Genomic DNA, 16,741 nt, shown 5'->3' with positions numbered 1-16,741 from the left:
GCATATTAGGATTGTTATGTCTTGATATATCGATTCCTTTATCATTATGAAGTTCCCAGTTCCTTCTCAGTCTTTTGGCTAGGATCATGTGTATGAAATGCCCTTTTTTATTTCTGGTAATATTCCTTGCTGTGAAAATCTACTTTTTCTAATATTTATGTAGACACCCCAGCTTTCTTTTGATTAGTGTTTGCATGGTAGGGGTATTTCTTGTAGTGTACATCTGCTAACAGTTTTTTCAGTTTTTGTTTGTTTGAAATGTATCTTACCATTTGTAGAATTATTTGTTTCTCTGGGTTTTTTAAACCCCCAGCACTTTGAATATGTCATTCTGCTGCCTTTAGGTTTCTATTGTTTCTGATGAGAAGTTAGCCAATAGTCTTGAGGTTTTTTCATTCGTTTTACATGATGAGTCAATTTTGTTTTGCTGTTTTCAGTATTTATTTTTCTTTGGATTTTAGTGGTATATGATATGTCTACATGTAGTTTTCTTTGTATTTCTCCTACTTGGGCTTTTTCGAATCAGATTATTATGAATTATATTAGTTGCTTTGAACTATTTGTTAAACATCTGGCCCCATGCAGAGTCAGTTTCTTTTGGCTGCTTTTTTTCTTGTGTGCTGTTACACTTTTCTCTTTTTTCCCTGTCCAGTAATTTTTGGTTGAAAACTTGACGTTTTAAATAATATAGTTTAGCAGCTTAGGATTTTCTTTTGTTTTTCTGACGGTTTTTCTTCCTGATGGTTTTCTGTTTTTGTTTCATGGCTTGTTTAGATGTCAGCTGTGTAATTTGTCTCCATTGCATTATACAGTCACTGATGTTTCTGCTCAGTTGCTTTTAATTTAGCCTGGCTTTATCTTTCTGTCTGTGTAGTTTAGTGACCAACCAATGATTTCAACAGTTAGCTTAGACGTCATGAGACTACAAGGCCACTGAACTACATGTGGAATGAGGAATGCATTCAGGGTTGCAATCAGTCCTCAGTACCCCTTGGTTATAATTTATTATTATTATTATTATTATTTCTTCTGAGACAGAATCTTACTCTTGTTGCCCAGGCTGGAGTACAATGGCATGATCTCGACTTACTGCAACTGCCACCTCCCGGTTCAAGTGATTCTCCTGTCTCGGCCTCCTGAGTAGCTGGGATTACAGGCAACCACTACCATGCCTGGCTAATTTTTTGTATGTTAGCAGTCAATCAGGTAAATGTGGGAGCTTAACTTAACCTCTCTATGGTTTTTCCACTTCTAGGATCTCAGTTTAATTTCTGATTTGTCTGTTAATGGCCATGAACTAGGCCCGCAAGTTTGAGCTAGCAAAACTATTGTATGGATTTTCCCTGATCCTTTTGGAACCAAGTCTGCCATTTTTATCCAGCAAAGCAATGAGTTTTACTTGCCCCGACCCTGAATCAAGTCCACTGCCCTGGCTGCATGCATCCAGCCCTAAACTTACAAAGCTACAATTTGTACTGGCCAAGTGACAGGTGCATGGTTGCATCACCAGGCACAGAAGGTGATAGTGTTGCAAACATTTTTACCTGAAGCTGATCAGTTTTTAAATAATAGACATTTTTCAATTTGTTGTTCAACTTTAATCAGTTTTCAGTGTAACTGAATTGGTTTTTTTTTTTTTTTTTTTTGACAATTTTGTTCACTTCTGTACTTAACTGCAGTGGGAAATGACCCACTATCTTCCTATTTCCATTAGTCGAAGTAGCCATCCACTGATTCATTTCTTCATTGCTTTTGCAGATTCAAATTTTGTTCTGGCATTATTTATTTTAAAGCCCAAAAAAGTTTATAATTTCTTGTAAAGCAGGTCTTCTGGTGAATTATCCCAGAGCTTTTTGGCCTAAAAATATCTTCGTCTTGCATTCCTTTTTGAAAGCATTTTCAATGGAAAAAATGGAGATGGTTTCAAAATACAAAATACAGATGAAATACTGTACTTTGACAGTGTTTCTTCCCCATCTGTATTTTGTCTTCTGGGTTGTATTGTTTCTGAAGAGAGATCTGTAGTCATCATATTTTTAATTTTATTTTACTACTATGTGTGCTTTTAAGATTTCCAACTTCTGTTTATGAATAGTTTCCAGCAGTTTGAGTAAGATGTATCTTGGTGTGATTGTGTGTGTGTGTGTTTATCTTGCTTTACACTACTTTGGGTTTGTTGCACTCCTTGATTTATGGGCTTATGTATTTTATTAAAGTTTGAAAAATTGTGATTGAATATTTTTCTGCCCCCTTCTGTAAGACGACATCTTTATTGGACTGTTGCATAAGTCACAGTCTCACTTTTTCCTAACTTTTTCTCACTGTCCTTCAGTTTGAATTGTTTCCTTCAAGTTTCCAGCTCTGGCAGTTTCATTTGCTGCTTTTTAATGTTTCTCATTGTTTTTATGTTTCTCTTCAGATCTTTTAAACGTATTTATAACTCTTTGAAGTCCATCCGCTTATTATATCTGTCATTTCTGGATCTGTTTCTGTTGCGTGAACTGGATCTGTTTCTGTTGACTCATTTTTCCTGGTTGTGAGTCAGATTTCTTACCTTTTCGTATGCACATTAATTTTTATTGGATTCTGGCTCTTTTGACATTACACTGTCATGTTACATTATCAAGTGTCTGAATTCTGGATTTTTTTTTTTAACTGTTGGACTTTGTCTTGGCAGACCATTACAGTAGACTCTTGAACTACACAGGTCTAAACTGCGTGTAGCGACTTAATTAGAAAATATTCATAGACAAACTGCATAACCTAGGAATATTTTTAAAAATTTTAAAAAGGTACATCATAAATGCATAAAATATGTGTAGATACTAGTTTGTTTCATTATTTACTATGATAAAATATATACAAATCTATTATGAAAAGTTGAAATTTATCAAAACTTTCATAAACTCAGACCATACATGGTACTATTCACAGCCAAGAGAAATGTAAACAAATGCAAAATTTGGAGATCCTTAACCTCTCTGTGGCCTATTAGGAAAGGGGCCGCACAACAGGAGGTGAGTGACCAGTGAGCACCAGACACTGTTACCGCCTCAGCTCCACCTCCTGGTCAGCTCAGTGGCATTAGATTCTCATAGGAGTGGAAACTTGTGAACTGTGCACGTGAGGGATCTAGCTTGTGTACTCCTTATGAAACTGTGTGCCTGATGATCTGAGGTGGAACAGTTTCATTCCCCTCCATCACCACCCCCCTACCTTCTGGGGTCCATGGAAAAATTGTCTTCCACAAAACTGGTCCTTGGTGCCAAAAAGGTTGGGGAGTGCAATATTAAATCATAACTGCATAAAATTACAGTATATACTGTGCTGCCATAATACTTTTGTAGCCACCTTTGTTGATACTGCAGTGAGCTTAAGTGTGAGCATTCATTTAAGACATCATGTAGTACTAATATATCTGAGCAGTTTGTGTTGCCAGTAAATTGCATATTGCAAGAAAAGTGATGTCTTGTGGTTCTGAAGTATTTTTCACCATGTTTAGTGCAATAACATAAGCCTTGAATAATACCATGAGACCCATACGAAGGTTACTAGTGGTGCCGGAAGTGTTCTCAAGAAGCAGAGGAAAGTCATGACGTAAGAAAAAGTTGAATTGCTTCTTAAGTACCTTTACAGATTGAGGTCTAAAGCTATGGTTGCCCTCCATTTCAGGCAGTATATTCGTTTTGAAGTTTCAGTACAGTACTGTAAATGTAATTTCTCTGCCATATTCATTATTTTCTGTAGCTTTTGTAACAATACAGTATATAAGACATACACAAAATGAGTTGACTTTATGTTATTGGTAAGGCTTTCAGGCAACAATAGGCTATTGGTAATTACATTTTGGGGGAATCAAAAGGTATACAGGGGTTTTTGACTGCATAGGGGTCTATTCTCTTAACCCTTGCATTGTTCAAAGGTCAACTGTATTTGAGTATCTATCAGCTTGTTCTTTTTCATGCTTATTTGTAAACTTTGTTGGAGTAGGCCTGCAGTAGTCTTTAGTTCTAATTTAGTTTTACAATGGGGGCATGATATTTCTGGTGTCTCTAACTGCATGCCCTGGAGATCATTGAGGTGTCACCACCCTGGGTCACCAGAACTCACCTATCTTCCAGCCTTGTGGGAGCTCTGGAAATTATTCAGCTTACAGTTTTTATTTTATCCATGGTTTTAGCTATGGATCAACTGCAGTTTGAAAATATTGTGTGGCCAGGTTTGGTGGCCATGCCTGTAATTCCAGCACTTTGAGAGGCTGAGGTAGGAGAATTGCTTGAGCCCAGGAGTCTGAGACTGATCTGGGCAACATATTGAGATGCTGTCTCTACAAATGATAAAACAGAAAATTAGCTGGGTGTGGTGACATGTGCTGGTGGGCCCAGCTGGTAGTGTACTGATGTGGGAGGATTGCTTGAACCTAGGAAGTTGAAGCTGTGATGGGCTATGATCATGCCACTGCACTCCAGCTTGGGCCACAGAGCAAGACCTTGTCTCAGGAAAAAAGAAATCCAGAAATAATTTGTAAGTTTTAAATTGCATGCCATTCTGAGTAATGTAACCTAATCTCCCACCACCCTACACTGTCCCACCTAAGATGTGAACCCTCTTTGTCCAATGGATCCAGACTGTATCCGCTACCTGCCCGTTAGTAATCAGCCAAAGATACAAGGCACCTCTTATGTAGGAGCACTTTTTGTGTAACTCCCTTCTCTCCATATCTCTGCCCAACATAGGCAGCCATCTCAGCGTCTTTGAATTCTCCTTTTTCTCACCTCAGTGTTAGCAGTTTTTCCTTCCCACCCTGTAGCCAAATGCAGGGTAGGAAGGAAGGTTTTTCTTTCCCACTCCAGAGCCACTTTCTTCCAGGCAGAAAGCCAGAGTGATAGTAGAGTTGACCTCATTGGTTGCTTTATATATTTTGTCCAGTTTTCTAGTTGTACAGCGGGAGGGCAAGCCCATTATGTTACTGGCAGTATAAGTCTTGAAGTTAGGATTCTAACCTAAGGCTCTGGTTTCTGTGTGTGAATCATTATTTTATACTGTTCCCTGGTTTCCGTGTGTGAATCATTATTTTATACTGTTCTTTAAAAATTGATGATTTTATGTTTTATTATATAAATTAAAATTTTGTTCATGGGATTTGTAGTTGTGCAATATGCATCATAACAGAAACTTGTGGTTTTAAGTGCTGTTTTACACTCTGAGATGTATCAGAATTGAGTAATAGTATATTAAATGTTATTTCTAAATTATAGCACTCAGTCACAAAACACATTCTTTAAAAAGTAAAAAAAAAAAAAAAAAAAAAAAAACCCAAAAAACTCAACCCTTAGCAGCAATTTTCCTTGTACCTAGTTCCCAAGCAAAACATAATCATTTCATATTTTTCAGATTGATGAACAGATTTCTCCAGCTGTTTGCTCCTGTTTTTTTTTTTCCTGTTTACAATTTCTATGGAAATTTGGAGCATTATCACAAGATGTTCTTTGTCAATTTGATCGTAGTGTACAAGACTTACAATAAATCACTTTCCTCTCTGTAGCTTTGCAAAAAATAGTTGTCTCCACAAACATCAGCTCCTATCTAAATTGCAGCCTAATGCCAATTTACAAACACCGTGTGGTATCTTTGCGGCTTAGTAGTTTATGCGCCTTTTGCAGCTGTTTGGTTAGTTGATAGCCCACTGAAGTTACCTTTTCTTTAGTATAGCAGCACAGGAAACTTAAGCAACGTCCTAAAGAGCAGCTGTGCCAAATAATTACTAGCGGTAGGCGTGGAAAGAACTTGACACAGCTTTCCCAGAGTACATTAAGTACCTTTATGTGAGGCACTATGCTAAATTCTTTACAGGCATTCTCTCATTTAATTCTAACAATCCTTGAACTAGACATTATGATCTTGTTTTGCAGATGAGAAACTGGATCCAGCTGATCATGGGTGATACTCTAGTAAATTAACAGCTCCCAACCAAGAAACGGGCTGCCAACACTGCCCGACAGACATAGGTTTCTCTGATCAAGTTTCCACAATGCCTCTTTCAAAACTTAATTTGGAGCAGATAACTTTAATTTCTTGTTAGTCAGCTACCAAAACCAAATCCGTATGCATATTATGTTACCATATCCTCACTTGTATGCATCCTATGTTACTATATCTACAATTATATGCAATCTGTATTCTCTCGATACAGTAGAGAAGCTGTCCATCTAACTTGTTAAGCTTCCCATCTTGTTGGGATTGTTCTATGTCGGTTGTCTTTTGATAATTAATCATGTTTTTCTACTTCCTTGTATGTTGAGTAGGTGTGAATGGTATCCTGTGGTTATGAGTGATCTGGGCTTCAGAGAGTACAGAAGAATGTGTATGCATGTTAATGATGACTGTGGCCTGCCCTCAGACTAAATGCTCTAAAAAATGAAAAACACTTGTGCTCTGTCCACCTTCCAGTTGTTGACTCCTTTCCAGTTTCTGTTCTTCTCTCTCCAGCAGTTGCTTTTTCTACTGCCATTTTATTATTTGTTTTCTGGTTATTTTATGGCCTTTCTTCCTTCCCTCCTTCCTGCTTGCCTACTTGCCTGATTTTCTCAGTGGTAATGTTTCAATATCTTGCTTTTTCTTGTTTGTGCATCTGTTATAGATGTTTTGACTTGAGGTTACTATCAGGCTTGCAAATAACATGACCCATTATTTTAAACTGATGATAATTTAACACTAATTTCAAAAACTAACAGAGAAAACTAATACAAATTCTATAATTTAACTTCATCCCTTCTGCTTTTCAACTTTTGGTTGTTTCTATTTATGCCTTATACTGTCTAAAAAGTTATTTTTTGATAGATAAATCTTTTAGTCTTTCTAGTCAAGATTTGAATAGTTTACACACCACAGTTACAGTGTTATAATAATCTGCATTTGTCTTTGTCCTTACTATTACCAGTGAGTCTTGTACCTTCAGATGATTTCTTGTTACTCGTTAACATTCTTTTATTTCAGATCAAAGAAATCTCTTTAGCATTATGTATGATAGGTCTACTGTAGATGAAATCCCTCAGCTTTTGTTTATCTGGGAAAGATTTCTTCTTAAATGTTCAAAGGATATTTTCACAGGATCTACTAATCTAGGATAAAATATATTTTCCTTCATCACTTTAAATATGTCATACCACTCTCTCCTGCCTGTAAGATTTTAATAGAGAAATCTGCTGCCAGACATTGGAGCTCCATTGTATGTTATTTGTTTCTTTTCTTTAGCTACTTTTAGGATCTTTTCTTTATCTGTGACCTTTGGGAGTTTGATTATTAGATGCCCTGAGATAGTCTTATTTGGGTTAAATTTTGGTGTTCTGTAATTTTCTTGAGTATTGACGTCTTTCTCTAGGCTTGGGAAGTTCTCTGTTACTCTCCAATTGAATAAACTTTCTATCCCTATCTTTCTTTCTGCCTTTTTGTTTAAGGCCAGTAACTCTTAGATTTGCCCTCTTGAAGCTGTTTTCTAGATCTTGTAGGCATGCTTCATTCTTTTTCTTTTGTCTTCTCTGACTATATTTTCAAATAGACTGTCTTCAAGATCACGAATTCTTCTGTTTGATAATTATTAAAGGGCTCCCATGTATTCTTCAGTATGCCAATTGAATTTTTGAGCTCCAGAATTTCTGCTTGATTTTAAAAAATTATTTCAATGTCTTTGTTACATTTATCTAATAGGACTCTGACTTCCTTCACCATGTTATCTTGAATTTCATTGCGCTTCCTCAAAACAGCCATTTGGAATTCTCTGAAAGGTTACATACCTCTGTCACTCCAGGATTGGTCACTGATACCTTATCTAGTTTGTTTGGTGAGGTCATGTTTTCCTGGATGGCCTTGATGCTTGTGGATGGACATTGAAGAGTTAGGTATTTATTGTAGTGTGGGCTTGTTTGTACCTGTCCTTCTTGGGAAGGCATTCCAAGCATTCAGAGAGAATTAAGCATTATGATCTAAGTGTCTGATCACTGCAGCCATATCTGCATTAGAGGGCGCCCTACTAATGCAGTGACTCATACAGAATCATAGAGGTACCACCTTGGTGGTCTTGGGTACGATATAAGAGAATTCCCTAGATTACTTAGCAGAAGCTCTTGTTCTCTTCCCTTTTCTCCAAACAAATGGAGTATCTGCCTTTCTCCATGCATAGTTGCCTGGAGCTAGGGGAGAGGTGACACAGGCACCCCTCTGGCCACCACCACTGGGACTGCTGTGTCAGAACTGAAGCCAGAACTTTTCTGGCTCACCAGAAAAGTTGTGTCTCACCCAAGACATGTGGCAAGTACTGTCTGGCTACAACTGATGTTTTTCAAGGCCCAAGGGCTCTTTAGTCAGCAGGTGATGAATTCTGCCAGAACTAGGTTCTTCCCTTCAAGGGAGCGGGTTCCCTTCTGGCCCAGGGTGTGTCTACCAAGGTCATCCGGGAGCTAGGACCTAGAATGAGGCCCTCAGAACTCTGCCAAGTGTCCTGTATTCCTGTGGCTGAGCTGGTCTCCAAAGCTGCAAGACAAAGTCCTCTTTACTCTTCCCTCTCCTGTCCGCAGGTGGAGGGAAGGAGTCTCTCTTGCAGCTGCAATTTGTACTGCCTGGGATTGGAGGAGGGGTGATGCAAGCACATCCTTGGCTACCCTGTCTGGCATCTCACTAGGTCTTGTGTATCCCAAGTCTGCAGACCTCAAGCACAGTGTAGCACCAGAGCTTGCTCAAGAATTCCAGTCTTGTGGCCTAGACTGCTATTAAAGTTTATTTAGAGTACTTTAGCCCATGATGATGGTGCTAACTGGAACTCAATTTCTGACTACTGGGATGGACAATTCCCCTCTGGCTAGGGCTGGTATAAATGTTCCCGCCATGGGTGCCCCTGAGTTCTGCCCTGAAGCACTGAGTTCCAGTGCACATGGATACTCTCTCTCTTTTTTTTGATGGAGTCTCACTCTGTTGCCCAGGTACTGGAGTGCAACGGCGTCATCTTGGCTCACTGCAACCTTCACCTCCCAGGTTCAAGCGATTCTCCTGCCTCACCCTCCCGAGTAGCTGGGATTACAGGTGCCTGCCACCATGTCTGACTAATTTTTGTATTTTTGGTAGAGATGGGGTTTCACCATGTTGGCCAGGCTGGTCTCGAACTCCTGACCTCAAGTGATTCAACTGCCTCGGCCTCCCAAAGTGCTGGGATTACAGGCATGAGCTACTGTGCCTGGCCTACAGATTCTCTCTTTGCACCATGCTGCAGTTGACGGGGGATGAGAGAGGGGTAGTGTAGGCAATTCAGGACCATCTTTCCTTCTGCAGTGTCTTTTTCTTTAATACAATGTTAAAAACAGGTACTGTGATCGCTCATCTGATTTCTTGTTCTTACGAAGGTGCTTTCTTGTATGGGTAGTAGTTCGGTGTTCCTGCGGTCGGGGAGGGGATGATCTCTAGCGAGTTTTATTTGGCCATCTTGCTTCATCTCCTCCAGTAGTTCCTTTTTATACTTTGTTCAAAGCTGATAGTTGTTTCCTACTGGAAGATTGTCAGCCATGCCAGAAGCAGAAACTGTCGTTGTTTTATAAATATGGTCAAGTATCTCTTTAAAAAAATCATTCATAGACCTCACATCTTCCTCTTGTACTCTCTGTCTTTACACATTTTTAGAAAGTGTTTTTTTGTTCATATTGCCTACATATTCTTAGTTTGCAATCCATTTTAATCTAGTTTTCCCTCTTACAACTCCAAAAACTCAATTTAGTCTAAAAGGTAGGGATGTATGTGTGTTTATCTCCATCCACTGAATTCTTGCTCTGTATCCAATGAATTTTCTAGTTGACCTCAGCAATATGTGTTGCCCTTTCTTGAGTCTCCTTTTCCTGTTGTTTCCCTGAGACAAATACTCTTTTATTTTTTCCCCTACCTCCTTGGCTGCTCACTTTATTGGCTTTTTCTTACCAAGCCATCAAATGTGGAAGGTAGCTTTATCTTGACACTCTGCTGCTCATAAGATTCTCTCCCTAGGTGACCTTATACTATTTTTTGTGTAAGGTCATTCTTAAAGCATTGCACACACATACTGATCCAAGTCATACATTGTGCAGTTGGCTCTTCAGGAAACTATTTGGGAATAATCTGGTCTATAATCTTAAGGGAAAATAATATCCAGACATTTAACTAGCAGACCTAAGTATGAATCCATTCCCTAAACTGTGAAGTTGAAGACTGAATTCTAAAATTGGCTTTCGGATATCAAATTTTATAAAAACAAATTGACATTAATATTGTGAAACATTGATATTCCAGAAATAGGATCTATTAAATTGAGGTGCAACATGGTACTGAAAACTAATTATGAGAGTATTGCATTATCAGAATTGCACAAATATCCTGAGAAAAGTTACTTTCAATATAAAAACCAATAAGCAAAGATTTTAACTGTGTTTGTAAGTATTATCATCCAGGAATAATTCTCTCCCATTTCTAATCTTTCTTTCCTGGAAGTAAGCTTCAATAGTGTTACTACAGGCCTGTCTTTATTCATCCAGCTCTTAGAGAGATGGAGTATCTTACTTAATTGTCAACTTTGAGGAGAATAAGTGAACCTACTTGACTTGGCTCCAACTGTCTTTCTCTTGGGAATGAGCCTATATGTAAGTAGTAGTCAGGCTTCTTGCCTGCAAGGAGGCCTAAAGTCTAGCACTGCCTACCCCCCGACCCCTGCCCTGCCGTCAAAAACAAAAAAACAAAAAAACCATGTCTTCTGGCCTGGTTTCTATCAGTAACAGGTTATATTTTAGCTTCCCACTGAGTCTATTTTGTTAATCTCAACTTTTTCTAAGCAGATTATAGAATAATGTTCCTATTTATTGGGGAGTAAACCTCAGAAACCTCAAAATTTAGTATATTCACCAGGAACATTGAGAAATAATAATAAAAGAAATTTTGGAAGGAGAAAGTTTTTGTGCATCCAAGGCCCAGAAATGTGGGTCTTGGACTTTAGAGAAGAAATTTATTGAGTATGATAGTTTATGGAGACTTATTTTAGGCCAAATTTTTACATGTTTGCATTTGGCGTTGAACTTCTGTAGCCTGGGAAGAAAGCTCTGGCTGTCATGAGGAATTTTAAGCTTGCAACCTCTGACTTACACAACTCGTGAGAAAATAAGACACAGTCCTTTAGCTGTGTTGGGTGCTTCAGGTAGAGACTGCTTTAGCTTAATGCACAGACCAAGCTTGTCCTAAATTGGGACAAAATTCCATTGTAGAGAAGCGTTCTACAAGCATTTTAAACACTGGTGGTCAGAAGAGTATTTGCCACTTTTAAACTGCAAGGCAACTAGCTCTATGTATAACAGAGCACTAGAGAGGCTCTAGGTCTACATGGTTAGTACCAAGACCAGCTAGATAATCTAGATCGGGTATTCCAGATTCAAGAGAAGACCTCTTTCAGGATCAAGGAGGGCTGTGAAGGCACCTGCTAACCTTTCATGTGGCATTTCCACAGGCTTTTAAGACTCGCTTTCCCATAATAGAATCCCACATTAGTTCTGAATACACTAATATCCTAAGTTCTAACCCTGACTTGATATCTGAGACTCAAATTGTGATTTCACCATAGATATTTATTAGATTTAATTAGGAAATAAGAGATGTGGCTGGCCTCTTATTAGAAAGAAATTGCTCTCCCTTGAGATAGGAAATCAACTAAATGACATTGGAAAACCAAACACAAGGAAACCAAAGTGTTTTGTGCCTGGAACTGGTTGCCTCCGATAATTCCATTTGCTCAAGAAAACAAAAAAACTAGAGTGGTGAAAAGATGGTACTTCAGTTCTATTAAATCCAGAAACAGAGGAAGGTTAATAAAATAAAGGAACATAGGCAGGATAAGCTGAAGGAAGAGATTATTTACTTTAAGAAAGAGTACAGGGAGAAAGGTACCTTTAAGATGGAGTTAGACCAGTATATAAGGGGTGGAAAAAGGTACCCAAATTTGACCTACTTTGAAAGAGGGAAAGATATGTTTGTTGTTAGATCGTAAATGGTATATGGAATCCAAGGAAATCTAAGAGGCGTCTATGATGATAAACTCAAGAAAACCACTGAGAGGTGAGCAACTGGGGATCTACTACTTGAAGACTGGAACAGCTGTACCAAGGAGTTATAAAAATCTGGACAGACTTTGAGAGAAAAATGCATGAGAGATACTCAAAGCATTTCTTACATGAGTTTCCATGTAACACAGTCATCACAGAGAAGATACAAGCATTGCATTTACTCTGAGAGAACTTACTGAACTTAGTTGATGAATTTATGAAAGTAGGATCTTAATGGAAGGTAGAAGAATATGAAGAAATACAGATGTGGCAATCAGAGACCAAGTTTAGGTTTTTGTTAACTGTCTGATGGAAGAATCTATGTTGAGATAGCCATGTCATCGAGGGTGTGGTGGACAAAATTTGAACAGTGAACAGAGAGCTTGTTGATTTCTTTTTTACTATGGTAGACCTTTTTTACTATGGTAGATGAATCCAGAGTAGTTATAAAAATCATTGCCTTGGACAGAAAGCAAAGACAAAGCAAATAGAAGGAAGACACTCAGTTCCAGCAGGCAGCATTAGCTCTTACATAGACTAGAGAAGAAAAGGGACCAGTTTAAGAAGTAAACTAAATTGCTAAGAAACTCAAGTAGCCTTCTTGAAAGGTGTTGGGGAATAGCACAGGGAAATTAAATACCAATGCATCAGAATTTTAATTTCAGAAACAACAAAATTGCTTTAGTGCAGGAATCTTAGTGGTGATTTTTTCAGCTAGGACAAATTGTGAATGAAAGAAAAATCTTTCCTGGCAGATGAGTTTCATGGCCCAAGTAGTTCCATAGCTACAAGTGGTAGAAATATCCCCTGTGGCACAGGACTAAGAATGGCTGCCCCTGAGAGATGGTACAGGTGTGGCATGGATTAGAGACTGAATTTAGGGCACCATCATTGGCTTAAAAACCCAAGATTCTATGGGGAAATGGAAATAGATGTTCTGGATATGCTCAATGGGAAGAAAGAACTCACAGTGATTTTGGGGACTGACTGCCATTATTTCAAGTGTCCATTTCAAGTTTGCAAGGAGACAGAAATGCCTCAAATGATACTATTAAAGAAAAAGAAGAACCAAGGTCATAGTTTAGATATACTCTAGGGCAAACTGCCCATAACCATGTAGTCAAACCTTTAATCATCCTGATTTTCCATAATGCTGGCTCTAATCCAGACTGAAACACAAAATGTAAGCTTTATGATCATGGTTCAGTTGAAATTAAAACAATTGACTATAGACAAATGAGCTTAAACAACTCTACTTGCCTCGAAAGGGATGGTAATATACAACAGCCAAGGAAAAAAGGGTTAAAAGACTCCTCCTGTGTGCTTTATAATCTGCACTGTGGCTGCTATACGTGGGGCTTCTTACCGCTTTCAGCTTGAGGCCTCCCAGTTTGAGAACTGTTCTTAGTATGCACAATAAACTTTTAACATTTTTTCTAAGTTGACCTGATTTTGTTTTTCTTAACACCCTGAGCAAGGACACAGGGAACATAGATGATTTTTTTCTACAAAAATGGAAATGTAAAGAAATGGTATCTCTATGCCCTATTTTATTTACCCAGTCTACCATTGATAGGCATTTAGATCGATTTTTTGCCATTGTGAATAGTGCTTCAGTGAACGTATGTGTCTGTGTTTTTATGATAGAACAATTTATAATCCTTTGGGTATAGTCCCAGTAATGGGATTGCTTGGTGGAATGGTAGTTCTGTGTTTAGGTCTTTGAGGAATTGCCACACTGCATTCCACAGTGGTTGAACTAATTTACACTCCCTCCAGCAGTGTATAAGCATTCCCTTTTCTCTGCAACCTCATCAGCACTGGTTATTTTTTAAATTTTTTAACAGTAGTCATTTTGAGTGGTATGAGATGGTATCTCCCTGTGGTTTTCGTTTGCATTTGTCTCATGATCAGTGATGCTGAACTTTTTTTCATATGCTTGATGGCTTCATGTGTGTCTTCTTTTGAAAAATGTCTGTTCATGTCCTCTGTCTGTTTTTAATGAGTTTGTTTTTTCCTTGTAAATTTGTTTAAGTTCTTCATAGATGCTGGATATTAGACCTTTGTCAGAAGCATAGTTTGCAAAAATGTTCTACCATTCTCTAGGTTATCTGTTTAGTTTGCTGATAGTTTCTTTTGCTGTGCAGAAGCGCTTTAGTTTAATTAGATCCCATTTGTTGATTTTTGCCTTTGTTGCAATTGCCTTTAGCATCTTTGCCATGAAATATTTGCCCATTCCTATGTCCAGAATGGCATTTCCTAGGTTGTCTTCCAGAGTGTTTATAGCTTTGGGTATTACATTTAAGTCTTTAATACATCTTGAGTTGATTTTTGTATATGGTATAAGGAAGTGGAACAGTTTCAATGTCCTTTGCAGCAACGTGGATGAAGCAGGAGGCCGTTTTCCTTAGTAGACTAATTCAGGAATGGAAAACTAAAAACCACATGTTTTCGTTTGTAAGTGGGAGCTAAATAAAGAGAACAGATGGGCACAGAGAGGTAAACAACAGACCCTGGGGCCCAGCAGAAGGTGGAGGGTAGGAGGAGGAAAAGGATCAAGAAAAATAACTAACAGATATTAATACCTGGATGATGAAATAATCTGTGCAACAAACACCCATGACACAAGTTTACCTTTGTAACAAACCTGCACATGTGTACCTGAACTTAAAGTGAAAGTTAAAAAAGTGATATGGAAATGTAATTGTAAATGCTAAACGCAAAATAAACTAATTCCTGGGAGAATATTTTCCCACTGATGTGTGTGTGTGTGTGTGTGTGTGTGTGTGTGTGTGTGTGTATCATCATTGATATATATATATGTACACCAATTAATGAGCAAGAGTAAGCAAGTCATGGAATCCAGACAATTGAATGAGAGACATCCTGTTGAGATTGACTCCAGAAAGATTTTCCTTTTCTCTCAGATAGCAGGATCATTAGGGTCCTGGTAGCTCTGGTTCTGGTAATGCGATTTTGCCTGGAATAATTGATCTATGGGCAGGAGATTGGCTTTATAAATTCAGTGAGTGTGACAAAGGGCTGTGGTAATTCTGTGAGTCCTGTTAGCTGTTTTGACTCTTTAAAAGTAAGGCTCCTGAGGGACTGGGCATTGAATTACTATGGTTTGAGAGGCATTGGAAGCTCCAGACTCATTCCAGTGAGAGACAGGTGGTTACTAGAAGAACATCAGCTCTATCCCGGCAGCAGATCCTGCCAACTAAGCCTGGGAAAAGAGGATGTGAGGCGGGCGGGCATTTGTTTTGTAAGTGGACTTTGTTCTTGAACTTTAATACACGGGCAAGAGAAATTTATTTCAAACTTTAGTTCTTTTGGCTTTTTATGCCTTTGAACTTCAACTTGTAAAGCAATCTAATCTTTGGATACAAATTTCTTCCTTGGAATTTAATAATAGCAAGGAAATTGTGTTCAAATATGAGGCATCTCTTTAGAGATGTTTGGCTATTGAAATGTCTTCAAGATAGCATCCAATCTCATTGTAGAATCTCTGATATGCTGCATTAGACAGTATGCCTGGACATAATTTTGGACGGAAAATAGAATAGGGGATACATTTTCAGCCCTTCCTATTGAATGGATTCAAAGCTGACATAATGAATGTATGGTTCGGACTCACTGCAGATTATTCTGGGGATGACATTTTAGCTGCCTGCCCTTGGACCCTCAAGGAAACACAAACCAGCAGAGATTAATGCAGGGTGTGGTCCATGGAGGTGGGAGCAGAGCTCTCCCAAGGCAGTGAGCATCTCTGGCTGATCATAGGCTTCATGTTTAAGCCTAATGAATTAAGAGGATAAAACACAGGGGAGTATTACTGGGGCTAACATTGAAATTCATATTTTGGCTTCATTTTTTCCTCTTTTATTTGAACCTTTGATGTAAATCTTGGCTCTCTTTGTTCTCTTTGCTCACCCAATGTGGTAACCTTTTCAGAGTCCTTAATTTTCTAACGTGAAATGCAATTCAGTTCAACAGTTATTCAGCACTTACTGTATATTGCTGTTCTGGGTACTGGGAATACAGAAATAAATATTGCATTTGATGCTGACTTTATTTACATGTTTGAGTCTAGTAATATAAAAATATATAAATCTTACAGACAGCATGAAGAGCAAATGATCAGTGTGTCTGGCAGTTTGGAGGTAGACAGTTTTCATCAAAAAGGGAATTTTTGAGCAAAATGGCTAAGCAGAGAAAGCATATTTTTAACAGAAGGACTGTCACGTAATAAACACATGGGGAAATGATGTGCATAATTTATCAAGATACTAACACGAGTTGACAGTTCCTGAGGATAATTTCTATATTGTGAAATAAGGATGGAGCAGAAGGGACCAGATCATAACCATCCTGGAAGCTGAGATGTGAACATTATCTTATCAATGACCAGCCTTAATCCAGAGAGATTTGATCTAGTTTACAAAATGGAGCAGCTTGGCCAAATGACTTCTCCATTTCTTTTAGCTTCAGTATTCCTTGTTTTGTGTCTTGGTGCCCTGCTGTAGCTTGAGGATACTTAACTCTCAGCTATTCCAAATCGGCAGGTAGCGCACCATATTTGGTAGGGTTAGGTTTGGCTGCATGTAACAGAAAATCCTATGATAAATAATAACAGTAGATTA

At 38.3% G+C, this 16,741-nt stretch overlaps 1 protein-coding gene across 3 annotated transcripts in view; it reads left to right on the top strand.

Annotated features, from left to right (window-relative positions):
* RFC3 (replication factor C subunit 3) overlaps positions 1–16,741 on the top strand; it is a 138,058-nt gene that overhangs the window by 18,865 nt on the left and 102,452 nt on the right. For 2 of the 3 annotated variants that reach the window (XR_012514444.1, XR_012514442.1), the window contains exon 10: positions 1,060–1,206. The gene's annotated coding sequence lies outside the window, so the exon portion shown is untranslated. Of the gene's footprint in view, positions 1–1,059; positions 14,858–16,741 lie in introns of those variants that run through there. The other variant, XR_012514443.1, reaches the window with a different exon arrangement.

This window comes from Saimiri boliviensis, chromosome 16 (assembly GCF_048565385.1).
Source record: "Saimiri boliviensis isolate mSaiBol1 chromosome 16, mSaiBol1.pri, whole genome shotgun sequence".
NCBI classification, from domain to species: Eukaryota; Metazoa; Chordata; class Mammalia; order Primates; family Cebidae; genus Saimiri; species Saimiri boliviensis.
Note: the sequence above shows the minus strand (reverse complement) of the source record. Positions and strands in the feature narration are given on the sequence as shown.